Source organism: Sardina pilchardus, chromosome 5, assembly GCF_963854185.1.
Source record: "Sardina pilchardus chromosome 5, fSarPil1.1, whole genome shotgun sequence".
NCBI classification, from domain to species: Eukaryota; Metazoa; Chordata; class Actinopteri; order Clupeiformes; family Clupeidae; genus Sardina; species Sardina pilchardus.
The window spans coordinates 3,703,068-3,708,067 of NC_084998.1; positions in this window are offsets into that span (position 1 = coordinate 3,703,068).

Consider the following 5,000-nt stretch of genomic DNA (forward strand, 5'->3'; position numbering starts at 1 on the left):
CAGTGCACTTAGTCTTACACACACACACACACACACACACACTCAGTCCAGTCACTTACTCTTACTCTTACACACACACACACACCCACACACACACACACTCAGTGCAGTCACTTACTCTCATATGACAGAGAGCTGTGGGCAGTGCCAGCTGGCGAGAGCACTGACACGGACCTGGTGGCATAACCCGCTGCCACAACCTGATGCCATCACCTCTGGCTTCACTTATTGTGTGTGTGTGTGTGTGTGTGTGTGTGTGTGTGTGTGTGTGTGTGTGTACCTCTGGCTTCACTTATTGTGTGTGTGTGTGTGTGTGTGTGTGTGTGTGTGTGTGTGTGTGTGTGTACCTCTGGCTGTCACTTATTGTGTGTGTGTGTGTGTGTGTGTGTACCTCTGGCTTCACTTATTGGCATGGCTCACTGGCCTGGCTACTTGGCATCGCCGCTGGCAGGGCTTGCTTGTGCGACACACACATGCTTGACCAGTTGCAAGAGCGGTTGGCATGACTTGCTGGACTTTATCTCCGCGCTTCAACAGTTGGCATGGCGCGCTGGCATTATCTCCACGATTTAACGGTTGGCATGGCACCCTGACCCACTGGCATAGCCGTTGGCACATATGCCCTGTTGGTGCCACCCATTGGCATGACACACTGGCCTGGGCTGGTGTTACTCTGTGTGTGTCTGTGTGTGTGTGTGTGTGTGTGTGTGTGTGTGTGTGTGTGTGTGTGTGTGTGTGTGTGTGTGTGTGTGTGTGTGTGTGTGTGTGTGGTGTGTGTGTGTGTGTGTGTGTGTGTGTGTGTGTGTGTGTGTGTGAGAGAGAGAGAGTGTTTGTGTGTGTGTGGGTGTGTGTGTGTGTGTGTGAGAGAGAGAGAGAGAGAGAGAGAGAGCGGGAAGGAAAGTGTGTGTGTATGAACATGTGTGTGTGTGCATGTGTGTATCTGTGTGTGTTTGTATGTGTGTGAGAGAGAGAGTGTGTATATACAGTATGTGTGCGTGTTTTTTCTGTGCGTATACGTATGTATGCATCTGTGTGTGTGTGTGTGTGTGTGTGTGTGTGTGTGTGTGTGTGTGGTGTGGCATGTGTGTATCTGTGTGTCTGTGTGTGTGTGTGTGTGTGTGTGTGTGTGTGTGTGTGTGGATATGAACTGAAGTTCTGTCACTAGAACAAAGACCAGAATCTGTTGCTGTCACAATGTTTTTGTAAATGTGTTTTAATAGAAACTGGCAGATTTTCATGTCCTCCTCCCAAAGCAGCATCATAGAAAGTTTGTGTGTGTGTGTGTGTGTGTGTGTGTGTGCTTGTGCGTGTGTGGGACTCTGAGTGTGTGTGTGTGTGTGTGTGTACAGTATGTGTGTACAGTATGTGTGTGTGTGTGTGTGTGTGTGTGTGTGTGTGTGTGTGTGTGTGCGCGTCATTTACATCATGTAGGACCCGTGTAGCTTTAGCCATTGGAGTACTTCACTCAAGGTAGGAACTAGACAAGGCCTGCACTAGTTGGGAATAGCAGAACTAGACAAGGCCCGCACTTGTAGGTGGTGAAGTATTAAGTATTAATTTGTATGTATCCGACTACGCCACCCTGGGAGTTTCACCCAGGGAAATGTATGTACTAAATTGCTCAATAGGCACCCAGGTTCATTAACTGTGAGAGACGTGGTTCCATTCAAGTCAAACAATAGTTTATTGACAAAATCTAAAAGTTTCACTCACATGATCTCAAGTACATCAGACATACAAGGGGGAGACAGACCGCAGGAACTGAGGCTTACCAGCGAGGGAACTGGCTAACTAAGGAGAGGCGTCCCGGGAGAGGTCACACCACTGCAAAGTGTCCACGCATTCACACACACACAGCAAAGGTCAAGTTGGCAACACCGTGAGGTATAGTAGCACACCAAAAAGGGGACAACCACCAGGAAGACAGTAGCCCCTCCACCGTAGGCCTCAGCTCCTAGAAAAGACGCAGGACAGGGGGAGGACAATTAGTGGGAGCCACACTGTTTAACCAAACACACAAATAATAGTCACAATAGTTAAGACACGGGCTCTCCGCAGCTGGACAAATGGCCTCCTGCCAGTGCAACATAACCAAACAAACAAACAAACTATAAAATAAAGTAGTAATTCCCCAGAAATAATAAATATTAGCACACTGGTAATCCACAGCAGATGGAATAGCAGCCTCCTATCAGTGGCTAATGAAGTCAGAAGAAATCTAGAAAACCAGAGATACATTGCAAAGTAAGAGCTGTTGGGACACTGGTTATCAGCAGTGCAGGGGAATGGCCTCCTGCCAGTGGTAAAGCAAATCAAAACAAAATAGAGTAATGAACCAAAACCATGTACACACAGAATTGACAAAAATGACACTTAATATGACCAAGTCGAGACAAACGTTAGTGGTCACACGGTTACAAACACAGATGAGCGATCACACTTCGTGTAGACTAAGCAGCAGCGGTCACACAGCAGCACGGCGGCAGAGAGGGTTAAAGCGGAGCGAGAGGCGCAAACGTTCCATCATTCCGCGTTCCGTCTTCACAAGGGGGAGGGGGGCTAAATCCCCCTTTAAGCAGACCTGCTAACATTCGAAATGCACTGCTTGTGTGGTGTTGCCGTTCTGACAGAGATCGATATCCCACTATGACGTCTTTGCAACACGCCCCTTTAAGCAGACAGGAACTGTTCGAATTTTGCTTCCATAGAGATGCATTACGTTGCTCTATCTTGTCAATATTTAAGGATCTTTGACGGCGGCAGTTCCCATCCCGCTGTTAGCTACAGTTCTCAGGTTAGCATTGCAGAGGGCAAGAGTGCCATGAGGGGATGTAGCAGCGACTACCGGCTATGATGCATGTCCAGCTACAGAGATGCATGGGGACGGATCCACAGGGAAGCTGTGTGAGCAGCGAGAATTGGGCGAGCAGCGACCAGCCAGTCCGACGTGAAACAGGAAAGGGTAGTCACGGAGAATATATACAAAAGTTCCCACCAAGCCATTGGTTGACCAATTACCTGCTAGTATACGGGGCACCACAGACCAGAACTAATTTCCGTTCTGCTACATAGGGAATAGCAATCGGAGTCTGTGTGCTTAAGTTAAGATAGGAACTAGACAAGGCCTGCACTAGTAGGGAATAGCAATTGGAGTCTGTGTGCTTAAGTTAAGATAGGAACTAGACAAGGCCTGCACAAGTAGGGAATAGCAAGGCCTGCACTAGTAGAGAATAGCAAGGCCTGCAGGCACTAGTAGGGAATAGCAGAACTAGACAAGGCCCGCACTAGTAGAGAATAGCAAGGCCTGCACTAGTAGAGAATAGCAGAACTAGACAAGGCCTGCACTAGTAGAGAATAGCAAGGCCTGCACTAGTAGAGAATAGCAGAACTAGACAAGGCCTGCACTAGTAGAGAATAGCAAGGCCTGCACTAGTAGAGAATAGCAAGGCCTGCACTAGTAGAGAATAGCAGAACTAGACAAGGCCTGCACTAGTAGAGAATAGCAAGGCCTGCACTAGTAGGGAATAACTCTGATTTGCTGCCACTGCTGTGCCTCGGTGCTGTTTCGTAACCGTTTCTAAAAGTGGGTTTTAAATAGAAAGTGGCAACTCATCATCTCCAGAACATGACGGGCACACAGCATGTGGGCTCCCGCGTCTCGGAGGAGTGTGTGAACTCGCCGTGAACCCCCTCAGCAGTGCAGCAGAGATGATTTCAGTTATCACACACAGGAAGCCATCTGAGAACGCCACGGCTCTGCTCAACAAGGTGTGTGTGTCTGCTCGACAAGATCCCTACTTCACCAGACTGAGGGTGTGTGTGTGTTTGTGTGTGTGTGTGTGTGTGTGTGTGTGTCTGCTCAACGAGTTCCCTATTTCACCTGACTAAGGGTGTGTGTGTGTGTGTGTGTGTGTGTGTGTGTGTGTGTGTGTGTGTGTGTGTGTGTCAGCTTGATGACATACCTACTGTATTGCAAGCACTATTGCTTGAACACGTGTATGAGCACATTAAACAGGCAGGCTACATCATGTGGGCTTCTCCACCTTAGATAGCGTCTGAGAGGCAGGCCAACCCTGGACCTCACTTATGAGAGATCAGATCAGAGCCATATCAGAGCCATATCAGAGCCATATCAGGGCCATCTAAGTGCCAGATCAGAGCCATATCAGAGCCATATCAGGGCCATATCAGAGCCATATCAGAGCCATATCAGGGCCACATCAGTGCCAGATCAGAGCCATATCAGGCCTAGATCAGGTCCATATCAGAGCCATACCAGTGCCAGATCAGAGCCATATCAGGGCCATATCAGAGCCATATCAGGGCCACATCAGTGCCAGATCAGAGCCATATCAGGCCTAGATCAGGTCCATATCAGAGCCATACCAGTGCCAGATCAGAGCCATATCAGGGCCATATAAGAGCCAAATCAGGGCTATATCAGGCCCAAATTAGGGCCATATCAGGGCCAAATAAGGGCCTTATCAGAACCAAATGACCAAATTAGGGCCATATCAGGTCCATATCCTGACTCTACTGTATGTATGCCAGAATCCAGTGCTCTCTGTGGAGGCGTGTATCACATGAACCTGCTGGGACAGTGTGGGTCAACATAACACAGAGAACACACTCATCCAGCTGCAACATATTAACTCTGTTAATAACCCCACCCATACACACATCTACCCCCTACAACTACGCTATACTCTCTTGATACCCCCACCCATACACACATCTACCCCCTACTACTACACTACTGTATACTCTCTTGATACCCCCACCCTTACACACATCTACCCCCTACAACTACACTATACTCTCTTGATACCCCCACCCATAAACACATACCCCCTACAATTAGGTACTCTCTTGATACCTCCACCCATACACACATCTACCCCCTACAACTACACTATACTCTCTTGATACCCTGACCCTTACACAAATACCCCAGGTGCTCCCTTAATACCCCGACCCACACACAACCACCCCCAAAATAC